The sequence below is a fragment of the Artibeus jamaicensis genome, unplaced genomic scaffold (assembly GCF_021234435.1).
Source record: "Artibeus jamaicensis isolate MK-2021 breed Jamaican fruit bat unplaced genomic scaffold, CSHL_Jam_final contig_464, whole genome shotgun sequence".
In the NCBI taxonomy this organism is placed as follows: domain Eukaryota; kingdom Metazoa; phylum Chordata; class Mammalia; order Chiroptera; family Phyllostomidae; genus Artibeus; species Artibeus jamaicensis.
In genome coordinates this window covers 14,714,184-14,733,525 of record NW_026521842.1, presented here as the reverse complement: position 1 = coordinate 14,733,525, position 19,342 = coordinate 14,714,184, and the positions used below count along the sequence as shown (strand labels likewise).

At 43.1% G+C, this 19,342-nt stretch overlaps 1 long non-coding RNA gene across 1 annotated transcript in view; it reads left to right on the top strand.

The window, feature by feature from the left end:
• Window positions 1-14,855, top strand: part of LOC128627656 (uncharacterized) — a 56,553-nt gene extending 41,698 nt beyond the window's left edge. Inside the window, exons 5-7 of the long non-coding RNA XR_008391904.1 lie at window positions 4,007-4,132; window positions 12,728-12,794; window positions 14,685-14,855. This is a non-coding gene — a long non-coding RNA (uncharacterized LOC128627656). The remainder of the gene's footprint in view (window positions 1-4,006; window positions 4,133-12,727; window positions 12,795-14,684) is intronic.
• The last annotated feature ends 4,487 nt before the right edge of the window (window positions 14,856-19,342 follow it).

The following is a 19,342-nucleotide window of genomic DNA, read 5'->3' as shown; positions in this document are numbered from 1 at the left end:
CCCCTTCATTTCCCTGCACACCTCCTCCCCCACCGTCCCTCCCTTTAGTTTATGTCCATGTGTCTCAAGTTCTTTAGATTCTATATTTCCCATACTATTCTTGCCCCCGCCATATATTTATTTTCTACCTACTGTCTATGCTACTTATTTTCTGTACCTCCTCCCCCCTTCTCCTCCTCCCACTCCCCTGTTGCTAACCCTCCATGTGATCTTCATTTCTATGTTTCCACTCCTGATCTAGCTGTCCTTTTAGTTTGCTTTTGTTTTAGGTGTGGTTGTTAATAACTGTGAGTTTGCTGTCCTTTCACTGTTCATGTTTTTTTTTAACTTCTTTTTCTTAGGTAAGTCCCTTTAACATTTCATATAATAAGGGCTTGGTGATGATGAACTCTTTGAATTTGATCTTATCTGAGAAGCACTTTATCTGCCCTTCCATTCTAAATGAAAGCTTTGCTGGATAGAGCAATCTTGGTTGTAGGTCTTTGGATTTCATGACTTGGAATACTTCTTTCCAGCCCCTTCTTGCCTGTAAGGTCTCTTTTGAGAAATCTGCTGACAGTCTGATGGGGACTCCTTTGTAGGTGACTGTCCCCTTATCTCTTGCTGCTTCTAGGATTCTCTCCTTCATTTTAATCTTGGCTAATATAGTTATGATGTGCCTTGGTGTGTTCCTTCTTGGGTCCAACTTGTTTGGGACTCTCTGAGCTTCCTGGATTTCCTGGAAGTCTATTTCCTTTGCCAGATTGGGGAAATTCTCCTTTATTATTTGTTCAAATAAGTTTTCCACTGGTGGCTGTTCCTTTCCCCCCTTCTGATACCCCTATAATTTGGATGTTGGAGCGTTTAAAGATGTCCTGGAGGTTCCTAAGTCTCTCCTCATTTCTTTGAATTCTTGCTTCTTGACTCTTTTCTGTTTGGCCATTATTTGCTTTCTTCTGGTCCACTCCATTGATTTGAGTCCCAGTTTCCTTTTCATCGCTATTGGTGTCCTGTGCAATTACCATTTATTTCAATTAGTTTAGCCTTCATATGTTCGTCTAATTTGTGACTAAAATCAACCAGTTCTGTGAGGATTCTGATCACCAGTGTTTTGAACTGTGCATCTGAAAGTTTTGCTATTTTTTCATCACTTAGAGTTATGGGCTCTGGGGCTTTGAGATCTTCTTGAGCCATTTTTGGTCTGTTCGAGCTCGTTAAGTATGAGGAGGGGAGCCTTGGACTCCCAGGTTGCTGGGTTGTGACACTATATGTGGGGGCGTGGTCAGAGCGGGGAAATGGCGGCACCCTCTGCTGTTTCTCACAGCTGGGTGAGGAGCAGAGGCTTAGGTGGTTCACCAGGGCCGGGCCACTTAGAGTCGCTGGGTTATGACGCTGCATGTGGAGGCGGGGTCAGAGCAGGAAATGGTTGTCCCCTCCACTGCCACTCTCTCGCCCCGGGCACCTGCTGGGTCCTGACCAATTGCCCACTCCCTTGCTTGTCTATCCGCACACGAATGCGCGACCACAGTCAACCTGCAGCCCTGCTCCCTCGCTGTTTCCCCGAGGTCGCTCACTGGGTCTCTCACTAGGTCCAACCCTGCGCCTGGATTCCGTGTGCCTGAGTCCGTCTGACCAAGTTTTCCTGTGCAACCCCACTCTGCCAGCTGCTGGTTTCGCCCCTCTTACCGGTCAGGCTGAAGAATTTGTTAACAGACTTCCGAAAAGTTCAATTTTCTGTGCTCTGGCTGTGTTTTCTGTTGCTAATATTTTGTTGTCTCTAAACTTGGTTGTGTAAGAAAGCAAGGCGTCTCCACCTATGCCTCCATCTTGGCAGAAGTCTTGGCTGCGTTTTTGTTACTAAAACTTTGTTGTCTTTAAACTTGGTTGTGCGAGGAGGCACTATGTTTCCACCTACACCTCCATCTTGGCCGGAAGTCCTGTTAATTTATAACATGGTAAATATCGATAGATAAAGCTCACATAAACATTTTTTGGGTGTCTTAATTTCTTTAAGAATATTACAGGACCCTGCAGCCAAATTGCTTGGAAATAGATGTATTAGATAATATTTAAGCTTCTTCAGCTCTACAGTATAAGAGTTCTCTGCTCATAAAACAGTTTAGGTCATATGTGACTTTTGGAGGTCAGGGGCAGGCATTCAAGATAAAAAAATTGGGGTCTGTAAATAATCTGGGTCACCAAATAATGAGTCTCTGGGGTCAGCTCAGAAAAGAGGTGGTCTTGGGCCTGACTCCAGTGTAGAACTTTTTCATTCTACATTGTTTGACTGGCTTGGTTACCTGCATTTACTCTGATCTAGCTGCTCCACATGGACTGTGGGAAACCCCCGGTGCTGTCTTGGGTGCAAGCAGAACTCCCAGTCCTGGTTCACTGCTCCCAGACTCCCTGTTTCATCCCTTTGTCCTTCAGCCTCTTTTATGCTTCCATGACGTTTCCACTTTTACCTCGAGTACATCCTGCTTCCCACTTTCTGTACTCAGTCTTTGTAACAAAGGTTATGCGAGAATACCCAAACACTTCCTATACTACACATTAGCCCCAAGTTGTTTGTTTTGTGTCGTCTTCGACATGTACAGGATTACAACAGATTTCCCATTTTAAATTCTTCCTCATTGATTGTCCATTTGGGAAAGGAACAGAGTGGCAGGAGAAAAGGGTTGGGAGGGAAACTTACTCTTTTGTAATACCTTTTGTATTACTAGTCAAAAAATGAACTAAAACTTTGTTTCAAATAAAGCAAAAAAAAAAGTCTACTGAGGTGTAATTATTTCTGAGAACTCCCCTGTCTGCCTGGCAGCACTGTGTCTCAGGGGATCACCTTGCCGGCTGGTTACAGAAAGTAGGAAGTCTGCCATGGGTAACAGGACAGTGAAAAATGAGCGTGTATTTTAAAATGAAAGTGCCTTTGGGAACTTCAGGTTTTTATTTCTTCCCCTCCAGTTAACTGAGTCATAGTTTGGTGGAATAGGCTAAGAATATTAATTGGCCTCTCTTATTTTAAGAAAATGATTTTTAAAATAAACCTGGATAAACTATGAACGTAGATATACTAGATACTGTATATATTATACATACTAGATAAACTTTATACTTTCTGATTATTTGCTGGTATTGTATTGGTGATTTCTCTGTGCTTCACTTTCATTGTTTTTGTGATATTTTCCCACGCTGGTACATATGGAGAAAGGGGGTCAGTGTAGGTGCTATTCCCGGCCAGGTCACTTATTTGCTGTGAGATCTTGCGCAAGTCTCGCCCTTGGTCTCCACAACCCACAGCTGTCACAGTAAGGTAAGCCTGCCCTGGTTGGTGTAGCTCAGTGCATTGAGCACGGGCCTGTGAAGCAAAGGGTCGCGGGTTCGATTCCCAGTCAGGGCACATGCCTGGGTTGCAGGCCAGGACCCCAGTAGGGGGCAAATGAGAGGCAACCACACATTGATGTTTCTCTCCCACTCTTTTTCCTTCCCTTCCCCTCCCTCTAAAAATAAACAAATAAAATATTTAAAAAAAAAGATAGGTAAGCCTTGCTTTTGTGGGATAGTTAGGAGAGGAACACAGGACCCAGATAACAAAGTCTTTTGTTAAGTTAAAAGTCTAACTTGAGGTGGTGAACACAATACAATATACAGATGATGTGTCGTAGAATCGTACACCTGAAACCTCCATAATTTAATTAAACAATGCCACCCAATAAATTTAATTTAAAAATAAATAAGTAATAAAATAAAATGAGTAAATCAGATACAACTCAAAGGGGAGGAAGCCTTCATTTATTAGTGTACTGTTGTATCCTTGTAAACATTTTATTTTTAAAAAAGAAAAGTTAAAAGTCCTATTTAAAACCTAAATAGTGTTATTAACTATTCCTTGTGTTTAATTCTAAAAATACCATGGGAAGGGGATAGGAAACTAGATAGATTCTACTTTCCAGATTAGAACAATAAGGCTGAAGAATGTTCCCTAAATTCCAAACAAGTCAGTGATCGAGGCTCCTATATCTTTTTCCAGTCCAAGGAAATGTGCTTGAAGCCAGAGGTCAACAGTCCGTGGTGTTCAAGGAGGAACAGCGGCACGGATCGTCCCAAGGAAATCCATTTTCAGATTCTCGGCTTCGTGTTTGGTGTCTGACAACAGGTCTGCTTTCTTATGCGGGCTCTCCTTCCTGAAGCCCCTCTCATAATCTGCCCTGCTCTGGCTCTGCAAAAGGAGAACACTCTCTTAACTCGCAAGCCATTTGTTTTCCATTTCTTGTTCTTTGAGAGAACTGGTCTGCACTGGGATATTCTAATTCAGATACTGTGGTGTGGGTTAGTGGGGTAGAAATGACTTCACCTCTTCTGTCTTCACCTCTTAGTTTATTGTTGAAGAAAGTTTTGCTCCTAAAGCCATTCTCCCTCTGTATTTAAGGCAAACCAGCCCTGGCTGGTGTGGCTTAGTGGACTGAGTGCTGGCCTGTGAGCCAAAGGGCCACTGGTTTGATTCCCAATTAGGGTACAAGCCTGGGTTGCTGACCGGGTCCCTGGTGGTGGGTGCTCAAGAGGCAACCACACAATGATGTTTCTCTCCCTTTCTCCCTCCCTTCCCCTGTCTCAAAAGTTAAATAAAATAAAATCTTAAAGAAAAAGGTAAGCCATTCCATTCATAATAGTCTATTCAATCAATACTCATCACAGGACATGTCTTTGGTGGAAAGAAAAGTAGTACTTCCAAAGGGGTGCAAGTTAATAAATAATGCCGATTGTCTTCAAGGAAATTTGTATGTGTTCTGGAACTAACAAATTCTTCAGATATACTGAGTAGACTTGCCAACAAAAGTTTTAGGGGATTTCTTTCAGATTTTCTATGCATTAATCTGGTAGTTAATTAAGGTAGTTTTATCAAAACATATATTATGAAATATTCTAATAGCAGTAAATCTTCATATTATTTTCTCTTACAAAATGTTTAATGATGCAAGGGCTGGACTAATTAGTATAATATATGTATATGTGAGAGGGACCCCCCAAAAACCAGAATTATCTTCTAGAAGGCAGGCCCCTTATGTAGTACAGGCCTCTCTCGCTACATAAGTGTTCTAGGAACCCACCTGTATCCGTGTGCCAGCTGGCATTGTTGTGAGAGGCTGTGTTCAGCTTCAGTGAGTTTTTTTTGAAGATTCTTTCAACCTGTTTGCCCATTTCATGGTGGGTGATTTACAAGAACATCTGCCCACACTGCACTGAGTGTTCAGCAGTTTTTGACCAAAGTGACCCCCATGTTCCATCCACCCTAGTCACCTGATCTCTTCCCATGACACTTTTTTTTTGTTTCCCTGGTGAAAAAAGTCCTCAAAGGGAAATGTTTTACCTCTTCCACAATGTTTTACCAATGTGGAAGAGGTGAAACAAAAAATGGCAGAAGCACCCAAAGGCATCAAAACTGACAAGTTCAAAAACTGTTTTGAGCAGTGGAAAAAACATCTCGATGGGTGTATTGCATCAAATGGAGAGTACTTTGAAGGTGACTGAAGTTTAAACATGTAAGAATAAGTACACAATTTTTAATAAATTTTGCTTTTGTGGGTCTCTCCCCTTGTACCTTCCTTTTTCAAAGGAATTCAGTCATGATGCCAAGCAAAGTTAGTAAATTCTGATGTTTATTCATCATTCTATTTAATTATTTAAAAAATGTTTTTCCTTTTTTACTTTATTTTTTAAAGATTTTCTTTATTATATTTGAGAGGGAGAAAGAAAGGGAGGGAAACATTGGGGGCAGCCTTACAATCCTCTAACTGGAGACCTGGCCCATAAGCCAGGCATGTGTTCTGACCGGGAACTGAACCAGCAACCTTTTAGTTCACAGGCTGGTGTTCAACTCACTGAGCTACACCGACCAGGGCTCTATTTAATTATTTCCAAAAGCCAAACACTTGATATTGATATATGCACAAATCTAGATGGTGTAGCCTACTACACATCTAGGCTGTATGGTATAGCCATTGCTCCTGGGCTACAAACCAGTACAGAATGTTAGTGTATTGAATACTGTAGGCAATTGAAACATAATGTGCCTACCACAATTGTGACATAAAGTATTTGTGCATCCAAACATATGTAAACATAGAAAATGTACAATAAAAATCAGCATAAAAGATAAAAGCGCCCTGCGTAGGGCACTTACAGAAATGGAACTTGCAGGACTGGAAGTTGCTCTGGGTGAGTCAGCGAGGGAGGGGTGAGTGGACGTGAAGGCCGAGCACACTGCCGCACACCATGCAGACTTTACAGGCGCCGTCCCACAAGCCCTCCCCCTGCTTCCACTGGACCGAGTCAGAACATGGAAGCTGCCAGTGCTGCCCCACGAACAGGGCCGTGGGCTGGGCTGACGAAGCTGGCTGGGTCCAGTGTAGATCACCATGACACAGTCTGGGGGGGGGAGGGGAGGTGGCCTGAGAAATCAAGATGGAAAAGTAAAGGACCATGGGGATTGTCATGGCGATGTGGTGCTGGCTATTGTGTATAGGAACAGTGGTCAGATTAAGGAACTTGGTGATATTCATTGAGAAAAAGGGTCATCTAACAAGGAGAGTGCATAGAACAGAGGACTCAATATTCTGATGTTGGAAATTTGTTTGGGTTCCATTGACCCTGTCTGGCACAGAGAGCTCTCTCTGGCATTGAGCTGATGGAAGAAATAAAACTTGGCTATGCTTATACCCTTACAACCTGAAAACATTTCCAGAGTGCAGGGACAGGCAGGCTCCATGCCACCACAGAAAGCTCTCCCTCGGGTGGCAGTGGCACTTAACATTCATTAAGGCAGCTCCTGTGGTCCTCAACAAAGAATGTACAGGACCCAAGACCCTGTGCAGCCAGGCACTCTGAGAACCGTCAGGCTAGACCTGGGAGGGCTGTGTTGCCCTGTGAATAGGCAGCGCTGGGGGACAGGCTCCGTGGTGCTGGGACAGGGCGGAGGCTGACAGGTTGGGATGCGGTCAGCGCACTCAGAACTGAGGTGCAGTGAGTGAGTGAGAGGGAATCTGCTGTCAAGACCGACAGGGAATGCTCCTGTCAGAGAAAAACCAATCCCCCCTGAACCACACAGCCTTCTGCTTCTTACAGGAAATTCAGCTCTATTATAATTTTATGGGACCATAAAATATGTGTGGTCCATTACTAACCAGAACTTTGTTATGTGGTGTGTGACTGTACCACAATGTGTTTATTCATTCATCAGCTGATGGATACTTGAGCTGCTTCTGTGTTCTGTTAGAATAACACTACTGTGAATGAACATGGATGTACAAGTATTTGACTGAATACCTGTTTTTAATTCTTTTAGGTCAATACCCAGGACCAAAATTGCTGATAATTCTGCTTAACTTTTTGAGGAACTGTCAAACTTTTTCACAGCCACTGCACCATTTTACTCTACGAGCAAAATGCAAGGGTTTTAATTTCTATACATCCTCGATACTACTGTTTTTTTCCATTGTTTAAAAATAGCAGCTAACCTAGAAGTTTTGATTTGTACTTCCATAATAATGAGCGATGTTGAGCATCTTTGCATATGCTTGTTGGTCTCAACTGTCTAGTTTTTAAAAAGTTATTTTAGTGGGTGTGCAACCAAAAATGTGTAGGTAGTACATGGCTCTAGATTTAAGCCACTGTGTTTCTGAAGTTATCCAAACTGCCCCACTGTTCCCCAGCAGCATCTCTTCAGGAGAATTTATCTCCCTTCTGGAAGTGCAAAACTATAAAAAACTCCCCTCTGAGTGGGTGGCTTGAGAGTCTGTGCAAACTGAAACTACAACTTATCCAACAAAATCTTTCTCTGCTACCTGCTAAATTAGCTCTCCTATTTTTGAAGACATTGTAAATGCTAAGCTTTCAAGTTTCTATGATGAAATTTTAATGTCAAAGTTAGCCAGCCCCTTGTACTTAGTGAGCTTTTTCCAGGCTTATTTGTTGGTTTGACATGGCGGCCGGAAGGGGCCTTCAGCTGTGCTGAGCCATGATTCCCAGACTGAGTGGGAGTGCTCTGGGGAAGACAGTTCTGTGTCCCACTGGAAGAAAGTGAGAAAATGAGGTGGGGTCTGCGCAGGTGAAGAAGCTGGGCTAGTCAGGGACCTGGGAAGTGAAAAGACACAGTCTCAGGACCTGTGTGTCTGTCTGCCCTAGGACAGCAGGGAGCTTTCCGATTATCACTCTGCCCTGGGTAGATTGCTAGTTCACTGAGGGCAAGAACAGTGCCTTAGTCCTCTATCCCTTACCCAGAACCTGGCACATAGTAGGTACACATGGGTAATTGCTGAAGTAGAATGTGCACTGGTGACATTCTGCCCCATGATGACTGTCGAGTCTCCTTGTGTCATTCATGGGAATTGGGAGGTAGATACCTGGTTGCTATGCTTGCCTAATTCTCAGTCGTTTCTCTACCTCTCAGTTTGACATGCTTCAACAGCTGTTACCCCACCACTGTGTTCCTAGGATTCCCAGTTTTAACATGAAATATCCCCTGTATCCTTGATTGTTATTTCTAGAGTATTCCCTCTACTTCTTTTTATTTCTATTACAATCAAACTACCCATAGGAATGGTCATGCATGGGTCCTTAGAAGATTCATATCCAATCCTCTGTAGTAAAGAGGATTGTCGAATTTTTGTCGATAGGCCTCTACCCCAGATGTCTGTAGGTTTATCTGTGGTTATTTGTTGCCTCTCAGGAAGGTTCTTCCAGGCTTCCACGCAGAGGGCACAAAACCTGGTTGATAGTGTTTGAGAGCCAGGTGAAAGAATAGGGCTGGGGCTGTGGTGAGGCATTGTATTGCTTCTCTCTTCAGTATGCAAACTTTCATCCATCACCTGGTTTTAAATCCACTGCTTTAATCTGGCCCTTTGCTATTTTTTCCCAGAAAATAAACCTCCTGTGGTGTGGGGCTTGGGAGAAATCTCTGGGCTATGCATATGGGAATGGCATCTGCAGGTCCAATTGCTCCTTCTACCTCTTCCCTTTGGCTGTCTCTGCCTTGCAAAGTACTGTATCTGACACATATTCCTGAGCCTTTCCACTGAGTGAGCCAGCTTACTTCGTGGTATTATACATGTATCCTAACCACCCTCCTCTCCATTCCATGCCCATGCAAAGCTTCCAGTTTCCCCTGGTTACCACGTCTCCCTTCCTTTCTGTCTTCCCAAACTGTTGACATCTCTCATATGTTTTCATCTTCCTTATTCTCGTATCCTTGTAGTCTTTCATCCTTTTTGTACTTCTAGTGTCATGTTACAGGGTTCCAGAAATGCCTGTGTTCAATTCGCCTGCACTTAATGAGCAGCTGTTCTTTAAGCCCATCAGTTTCATGCACTATAATACTCTGCATCTGTTAATGGATTAACATATCTACATGTCTAGACCTGTGAAGTGGTCAGTATTGAAAGTTAAATGAAAAAAGAAAGTTGCAGTTGGTTTGTATGATACTGTTTTCACTAAAAATTTGTATATGTAGACACAGACTTCTGGTCAAGATGGCGGCATGGTAAACACAGCTCTCCTTGCACGGCCACATCAAATGACAAATAAAATGTAGAACAGCCATCACTCAGAACTATCAGAAATCAAGTTGAATGGAAATCTGACAACTACAGAATTAAAGAAACCACATCCATCCAGACTGGTAGAGGGGTGGAAACATGGAACAGGCTGGTTCCACATCCTTGTGTGGTGGGTAAAAATTCAGGAGGGCTATCTTGGAAGTGAGGAGTCTCAGCCCCATACCAGGCTCCCTAGCTCAGAGTTCCAGTGCCAGCAAGATAAGTCCCCATACCTTCTGGCTGCAAAAACCAGTAGGGATTGAGTCAGTATAAGAAACTTCTAGAGTCCCAAGCAGTTCCACTTAAAGAACCACACATGGACTTACTCAGATTTACTCCCTTTGCACTCCAGCACTGGGTAGCAGCTTGAAAGGCACAGGTGGCACACAGGGAGGAACTGAGGTGTTTGGCATCAAGGTTGGAGCTGGAGGACAGTTTTCCCCCAGATAGAAAGACAGGCAGAGTTCATTGTCCCTTTCTGAGCCCTCCCTCTACAGAGCCTGCAGGCCAGCGCCATATCTGAGACTCCACCAATCTGCCTAACACTGTTTGCCCTGCTCTGGAGATTCCCTGAGACTCTTTCCCACCCAACTTACAGGTACACCCAAACTGTTAACTGTGACTTTTCTGTATGAATGGCTGGTTTTGACTCATGCTTCACAGGTTCCTAAATCCTCTCAAACAAGCAACAGCCAGCCTCAGTGAGCCCCAGCCCCTGTACCTCTTGCAAAGGAGCTGTTTCTCCCACCTGAAACTTCTGGCAGCCTGTTCTCTGGAATGTAATTACAGTATTTGACTGTAGTTAATGATTCTCCTGAGCCACACCAGGGAGATCAATTCATGATTAGGATGAATAATAAGCAGCAAAACATATTTGTGGAGATGTCCATTCCAGCATGTTGTAGAAAACCTAGGGTTCCCCACAAAAGCAGCTAACTCTTCCTCCTTTCAGCCACCTTCTGCATCCAAGCCAATTCACAATCAAATGAGAAGATATGGAAATTTTCCAGTTCAAACTCAATGGTACAGAGTTGAAAGGAATTTACTTACATATTCAAGTATTCTGTAGCAACAGGTCTCTAGCTTTTATACCCTCTTCAAACTTTGTTGCATATTAGAATCATCTGGCAAGGTTTTAAAACTCCCATGCCAAGGCTGAACCTATACCTAGAGAGTTGGACTTTGTAGGGTAAGTGGAGGCAGTCTGGCTTCCTCACCCAGGTATCTGGGTAGCTAAGGGAAGCAGTGTTCCCATAACCTTGGAGGGGCCTGATAAGATAAACTGTTTACATAACATGAAGTGAGCTTGCATGCGCAGAATTATGTTATGTTACATAATGTTCTGGCAGTTTTCCAGCTTTGTTCCTCTGTAGTACTTTACCAGGTAGGGACTCCCTGCTGGGGGCAATGATGATGAGAGACACGCAAGGGGACAGGTACCGTGATGGGTGCCATGCTGGGGAGCAGGGGCCATGACATGAGACATGCAGACGGACATGCAGCTTGTAGCGTGCATGGCTGACCCACCCATTAATAAAGGCATGCCAGACACCCCAACAGCTCTGTGAATGTTTTTCTGTCTGCACGAATACCGTGAACCTGCCTGGCCTTGAAGGGCAGCAACACAAACTTTTAACGGGATTTCTCAACCATGGCCCTCCTGACCTTTAGGACTAGATAATTCTTTGCTATGGGGAGCGGGGACTTTCCTGTACAATGCACATTGTTTAGCACCATCCCTGTCTCCACCTACTAGATGCCAGTCCAACCCTCTCCAAGCTGTAATAACCGAAAGACATTGCCCAGTGTTTCCTGGTACGGGGAGCAATTCACCCAATTGAGAATCACTGTTGTAGGGGCTGGGACCCAGGCATCATATTTTAGAAATCTTCCTAGGTAATTCCAGTGTGCAGCCAAGTTTGAGAATCAGCGCTCTGATGGAGTTTCCTTCGGGAAGTGTATCCTGATGGAAAGTCCCGGGAATTTTAGTGCGGGGTTTTGTAAACTGTGGTTGACTGTTGATTCAGTAAGAATGGACCTATTCTGAGCTAGATGAACAGTTCCACTCATCCTATCTAGTAAGAATATTTCTTTCTATGAAGGGGACTTTGGAGAACAAGGAGGATGTGAACCTTTTGAGAAGCTAGTAAAGCCAAATGAGCCTGTAACTTACAGAGAAGCCTTGCAGAAAGTAGTGAAAGGTAAAGAAAGGCCCAAGCTAAAGAAAGGCCTAGCAATACTCCGTGACCCACAGGGTGTACCTTATTGGTGCCAGGATAACGTCTACTGTTGACTGGAGGTAACTTGTGGGCCAGGGTCTTGTGCTGCGGGATCTATTTACATGTCATTAAATAAGAAGGCATCTAAATGATTAAGAACATGTTAATAATGTAATAGTTATAATAATAAATAGGTCTGGTTTAAGGAATAGACATGTCCATACTTCTGAAACGTGTTTTGAACCTAATTGGTCTACATAAGCATGTATACATTTTGAGTACGTTCCCCAGTCCCATTGCGGCAGGAACTGTAGTTTGGCTCCCACCACACCCTTTCCATCCTCTTTCTACTGTGGAAACTCAAAAACTAAATACTTGCCTTCCAGGTTCCTCTGCTATTGGAATAGCCACGTGACGTAATTTTGTCCACTGGAATGCAGGCTCTGTGAGGACAGAGATTTTTGTTTATTTTGTTCTCTGCTGGTTATAACTCACCAAATTTTACACTCTAAACATGTCCAGTTTAGGTGAAGGGGGGATAGGACAGATGTTGTTTAAAGGTACAAACTTGCAACCAATAGTAAATAAACCTAGAGATCTAATGCATAGTATAGGGACTGTAGACAACAATATTATATTATAATCATCAAACTTGCCAAGAGACTAGAACTTAACTATTTCAAAACTAAAAATAAATGATAATTATGTAACATGATAAAGGTGCTAGTTACTGTCACAATGACAATCATATTACAAAATATAAATGTAAATGTATTAAATTAACATGTATGTCTTAAATTTAGTGTTATATGTCGATTATATTTTAATAAAAAGTGTTCAGTTTGCCTCAATTTTATTTCATTAATGTGAAAAATAAGAGAGCAAATTGTTGAGAAGATTAAAAGACAAACTACATATTAAAAAAAACAAAATATTTTTTAGCCTTCCAGAAGCTGAGGTGAGACTCGTGAGAAGGGAGACACCAAGACGCGGTTTCTCTCAAGTTCAGGTAAATTGCAGAGCCACCTGAGATTTATCCTGCTAACGCTAGATGTCGGGCTTGTGCTGTGCAAAGTAGCTGACCCACTGGAGTGCTATTTCATATTCAAGACAGGTTCGGGCTGTTTAAATGTTTGAAGACGAGGGTTCATCACTCCATGCAAGAGTATGATTGCTGTGGCCTCATTAAATCTCCCTGAACCTTGATTTTTTTCTTGTTTATGATTCATTCTACATCCCTTGGGCCTAGAACTGCTTGGGGCCAAGCTAGAAGAAGAGGGCACTAGACGCAGTGCCCCGGTGAAGAGCATTCCTGTGCGGTTGTTTCTCTGTCTAGGTCTTTCCCTGGGCCCTGTGCTTGCTTCTCCCTGGAGGCCTCACGGCTGCAAGCTCTGTTATGCAAACCTGAGCTGGAAGGAGAGCAGCCCAGGGATGGGGAGCACCAAGGAAGTGTCTGTAGATGGTGCTGCCAGGCACGGGAGGAGGAGAGGCGAGGGGTCCAGCCAATGCCCACCTCCAAAGGAGCTGTCTGCACTTTTAGAGCGGGAAGCCTCCTGGGTCCCTTCACCGAAAGCTGGGGCTTTAGCCAAGGCTGTTGTAGTGTCCAGTTGTTTTGGAGTGTCCAAATCTACCAGTTTGGTACACGAACACCTATATAACACAGCAGTTCATGTCCCCAAAGTCTTTAATGATTCCTATACATTGGCCAGAAACTGTGGGGGAAGCACGTATTGAATCCAAACTATAAGAGGAGGATTGGTGAGAAGAGACCTCCCATATTTAATTTGTTGCATTAGTAATGTAGGAATTTCTGTTCAGGATAGTGTAGTTCACAGGTACATGAGGCTTTTGTCCACAGTGAAAGAGCAAGCCCCCTCCAAGTATTAGAAACGGAAGCTCCCTCGGTTGGGAGCGCCATCGAGGTAAAGGCAGTCGCCCTGTTCACAGGCTGATTTACCCTTAGACTTACAGAAAATAACCCAATCGCCTGGGCAGGGTGTGTCTCATCCATTTTCTGCACCGATGCTTTTGAGAATATTTTAACCTATTTACATTTATTGTGACACATTTTAGTCTGATATGTCCCATCTTCAATGGTTTTTAACAATTACTTGTGTCCTACTTTTGCTATATAGACTCTGCTTTTGCTTTTATCATCCTTTATTATTTTTTAAAAAGATTTTATTTATTTTTAGAGAGGGGAAGCGGGGGAGAAAGAGAGAGAGAAACATCAATGTGTGGTTGTCTCTCACGTGGCCCGCACTGGGGACCTGGCCCGCAACCAGGCATGTGCCCTGACTGGGAATCGAACTTGGGTCACAGCCCCCACTCAATCCATTAAGCTACGCCAGCCAGGGCCATCCTTTGCTATTTTTGAAGATACTTCTGTTTTTACTTACTAGTGGTACTGTTGAAATTTTTAAAAAATTTAAGATATATTTCAGGTGTGGAAAAATATAGAGCATAATAAACACCTATGTACTTCCCTTCAGCTTCATATCCGAACATTTTGCCATGGTGGTTTTATGTTTTCCAGGACTAAAACATTACAGATGGAACTGAAGTCCCTTGTACTGAATCACGTTTCTCTCCCTGTGGCTCCAGAAGCACTTACCACCTGAATGTGGTGTTAATTATACCCATAGATGCTTTAAAACTTGTGATATATGGTTATTTCCATAAACATCAAAACATTATTTTTGCATGTTTTGAATTTGTATAAATGAAATACTCGAGGTATCTATCCTTCTGCATCTTACTTTAAAAATTTGACATTGTGGAAGTGAGATTTAACCACATAGGTCGAGTTGATTCATTTTCAGTGATATTTAGGAGAGTATATCATTGTGTGGGGTATACCTCAGCTGACTTAGTTATTGTCTTAATAATGGACTCGTAGGTTTGTAGTGTTTCAGTTGGCGCAGTCCAGCGAGCAGAGCTGGCCAAGTGCAGCCGTGATGAAATCCCTAAATACCAGTGCTCTTCAAGGCTGGCCTCTGGCTTCCTCCACCTCATGCGAAGATTGAGACCAAGATTGAGACGCGGTGCCACTGTAGGCGCCTTGGATAGATTGCAGCCTCCTCCTCGGAGGGGCGGCTGGGAGGGAAGGGAAAGCCCGACAAGCACCAGCGTCCTGGAAGAGCAGAAGCAAGGGCCCGCCAGCCAAGCGAGGGGTGACGCACTTTCTGAACGACGCGTGTCCCCAGCCTCAGGTGAGTGCGGGTGGAGAGGTTGATTTCAGCGTCCCGGGCCAGGGGTGCCTTGGGTTCCCAGGGTCTCTGCAAAGTGGATGCAGAAGGGAGGTGGGCGGCGCGGAGCACTGGAGAGCGAGGTGGGCTACAGGGTAGTCCTGCTCCCCGCCCCCCCTTCCTTCTCACCGCCTTGGCTGTCACGTGTGGGAAATGGGGACTGGGTGTGGCCGCCGGTGGAATGTGTGGCCCAGGGTAACTGGCAGGCCATAGTGCAGTACATTATCCACGAGCACCTGCTAAATGCTGTGTAGTTCCAGGTTCCAGGGACGCAACTGTGAGTAAAACAGACTCGGGTACTTTCCGCCTAATGGGAAAGTCTGTATTAATCAAGTCTAAGCCTACCTCTGCCCATGCTCATAGCAACCCCAGTGTTTGGGGGCAGTAGACCGTCATTCCGAATGTTCAGGGACTTTCGTGTCCTGGCATTTTGCAGCCTCCTCACCCTAGGTCTTGCAGCACAATCCCCTTGTCTCTGCTACAGGCCCCTTGGCCTTGCACTTTGAGAACATGGTTCCTTTGGTAAAGCTTCCCCCCCTTTATCCTCATTAATTCCATTTCTTAAGGCTTCCTCCGCTAAGGCAGTGGTCCCTGGTTTCTGTGGCACATGGGTTTTTCAGAGCACCCCATAATCTCTTTCCTAACACTTAATGCAGTTGTAACCTCACACTTCTTTTAGTTACAGGAGAACAAGAATTTTTCCACTCAGCGTTTCAATCCCTAGTGCCCACCACATTGCACTGCGCAGAGGCGAATACATTTTCAGCCGTCACACGGCACTGCCCTCCGTTTTCCACAGTCAGCTTGATTGGTTTCTGCAAAAGTTCATGCTAGGGTTTTGATTAGACTACTCTGATATATAGGTCAATTTGGGGAGAATTGACATCTTAACAATATTGAATTTTTCAGTCAGTGAGCATAGTATCTATCTCCATTTATTAGGTATTTTTTCAATTATTTTGTCATTTTGTAGCTTTCAGTATGCATATCTTGGACATATTTTGGTAGGTTTAGACCTAAGTAATTCATGGGTTCTTTTCCTGTGCTGTTGTAAATGTAAACATTTATTAAAATTGTATTGTAGGAAATTTTATTGCTGGAAATTTCACTTTCTAACAATTGATTTTTTTGTACCTTGACTTTAATTCTGTGATCTTGCTAAAGTCACTTATTAGTCCTAGGAGATTTTGTAGATTTTTTGTGATGTTCTGTGTAGACAATCATGTTCTTTAGAAATAGTAGCAGCTTTATTTATTTCTTTCCAATCTGCATGTCTTTTATTTCTTTTGCTGGCCTTCTTGCATTTGCTGGACTCCTGGTATGATGTTGAGTTCTGGTACTATTATGCTTTCAGGTGCAAAGAGATAATTTCATCAAATCTCATGACAGTATAGCTACTGCAACAAAACATTTAGTTTATGTTGTTTTGGCAGCGAAGGCAAAATTTACTTTGTGCATGAAAGTTAAGTTCCACTATAACTCCATCCCATTTGTGGCCAAGCTTATCAGAGAGCTGGGAGAGAAGATGATATTTCACCCACCATTTTTAAGTTAGAAATAGCAGCAAATATGGTAAGAGGATCTGATCTTACATTACTCATAATCTAAGTTAAAGACAGATAATGTAGGAGTTAGAAGGAGAGCTGGATATTCATGCCATGAGGTAAACAGAAGGAGAGAAGGTGGCTCCCAGGGGACTCTAAAGAGTGGCCAAGGCTTTAAAATAATTATGTTTGATGTAGAGATGCCATAGACATGGGTATGAGTATACATTTCCTTAGTTGTAGAGGAACAGTAGATCAACACCAATTAGCTATTATTTATTAATCCTGAAGATTCACAGGGAGACTTCTAGGCAAGTGAGAGTGGAAATTACTCACTAACCATTCATTCAACCAAAAGGAGGACTTCAGAATGCCTAGGCTTGCCATGGCTGGTGTGGCTCAGTGGATTGAGCGCTGGCCTGTGTACCAGGATGCCTAGGCTTTTCCATTCAAAATGTCCTAAGGACATTGGATTATAGTCTTGGTCAGGGAAACCCAGATCACAAAATCCTAGTATGAATTTACTTCTAAATATCAAGTGAACAGAGCAATATGCACTCGGATTCTTTAAAAAATGTGATTGTGCTGGAAATAAACAATGATGTTTAACTTCTAGTTCTCCCCATTAGTCACCTACTACAATAATTTAGAAATAATTTTAAAATAATTTGAAGAAAAAAAGACCCATAAAAAGCAATAAAACATGGAGAAGCAGAGCACGTAAGTTCCAGTCCTGCTGGGGGGCATCTGCTAGTGCTGTCCATGGCCAGGCCTGAAAGGGCGGTGCAGTGTGTACTTTGTCCAAAGCACCTGTAAGTGCCGTATGACTCAGATCGCACTGCTGCTCAGCTTGGAGTGACCACTCACCAGGGATAACCGAAAAATTCTCCTCACCCGCGTAACATGTGACGTTTGTTGAGAGTTTTTGCAGGTTGAAAGTACAGCATTCCCCACCCCCAGCAAAAAAAGTCTAGCTCTGTCCAAGTCCTGCTTCTAAAGAAACAGATAGGTTCCCATCATTCTAAAGACTAAGAAGACTACCAACAGTGGGAACTCCTTTTTTGTTGTTTTATGTCCAGACTTGATGAACATTTATATGATGTTTATGTCCAGAATAGGCAAGTGTATAGAGTCAGAACCTAGATTAGTAATTGTCTAGAATTGGAGGAAGGCCTGAAGGTGGAGGAGAAGAGTTCATTTTTGTCACTGCTGTAACAAATGACCACAAACGGTGTCTTAAAACAACACAGATTTATTATCTTAAAATTCTAGAGATCATTAAGTCTAAAATGGGTTTCACTGGACTAAATTCAAAGTACTGGCTAAGGAGAGAATCTGTTTCCTTGCCTTTTCCAGCTTCTAGAGGCCACCCACTTCTTGGTGCATTCCTTCTTCCAGCTTCAAACCCAGCAGCGCTGGGACAGGTTTCTCTGAGGCTGCCGTCTCGGTCACCCACTTTAAAGGATCCTTGTGATTACAACGAGCCCACCTGAGTAATCCACAATAATAATCTATTTCAATAGCAGCTGATTAGCAACCTTAATTCCACTGGAAACTTTAGTTCCTCTTTGTTATGTAACCTAAAATACAGGTTCCACGGATTAAGACGTAGACATCTTTGAGGGGAATGCTATTCTGCCTATCACAGGAAGACTGGGGAGAGAGGGTCGGTGTGGGGTAGACGTGTTTTAAAGTCGATTGTGGTGATGGTTGTATAGTTTTGTGACTATACCCCAAACTACCGAACTGTTACAGTTCCCTTTAAATATTTTAAAGATTTTTTACTTATTTATCTTTAGAGGGGAAGGGAAGGAGAGAGGGAGAGAAATATCAATGTATGGTTGCCTCTCGTGTCCCCTGCTGGGAACTGGCCTGCAGCCCAGGCATGTGCCCTGACTGGGAATTGAACCTCAATTCTTTGGTTCGGAGGCCCGCGCTCAATCCACTGAGCTACATCAGCGAGGGCCCAAACTGTTCCCTTTAAATGGATGAGTTATATCAGATGTGAATTATATTTTAATAAAACGTGTGTGTGTGTGTGTGTGTGTGTGTGTGTGTGTGTGTGTGTACTCAGTATTTCTAAAACCGAATTCTGTAATCTTCCTGACTGGACCCAGCTTCTCTTTTCTGAATTCCTCATCTCAATTAATAATACCTTCATATATCAGGATATCCGATCTTTATAGTTATCATAAATTGCACCCTCTCACAACTCTTAGGCAGTGTTTTTAAATGTCTACTGTTTTCACTTTATTGAAAGTGAACAATAAAAGTGAAAGTCCTTTCCCTAGGACTGAGAAGGGACCAAATCGTTTCTTAATGTGACCGAATCTTTGCCTCTATGGAAGACAGTTATTTTTTTCTTGTTCAATGACCTATTTTGCAGTATTAGGACACCTGACACCCCCCAAATCAATTATATTAAAATACAGTTAAATAGTTTCTAAAATAAATTTGTGATACATTAATAATGGGCAGCTTTATCAATATGGTAAATGACAATATCTAAATGTAGGCCTAGTAACTATTATAATTTTGAATTTCTGGACAAAAAAAAGAGGCCAAGGAAGGCCTTCATAGTGGCCTCACAGACTGAGACCTGAAGTTAACCAACTACATTGGATGGTCTGAAATGAAAACTTCCTAACCAAAAGTGAGTCATGTCAGATTGTCCTGTCCTAGGCCAGCATCTTCCTTGACAAAGGTCAGTCTTTACCCTGAGCCCGTCTGTGGTCTTTTTGCATCTGTGACAACATACCTATGAA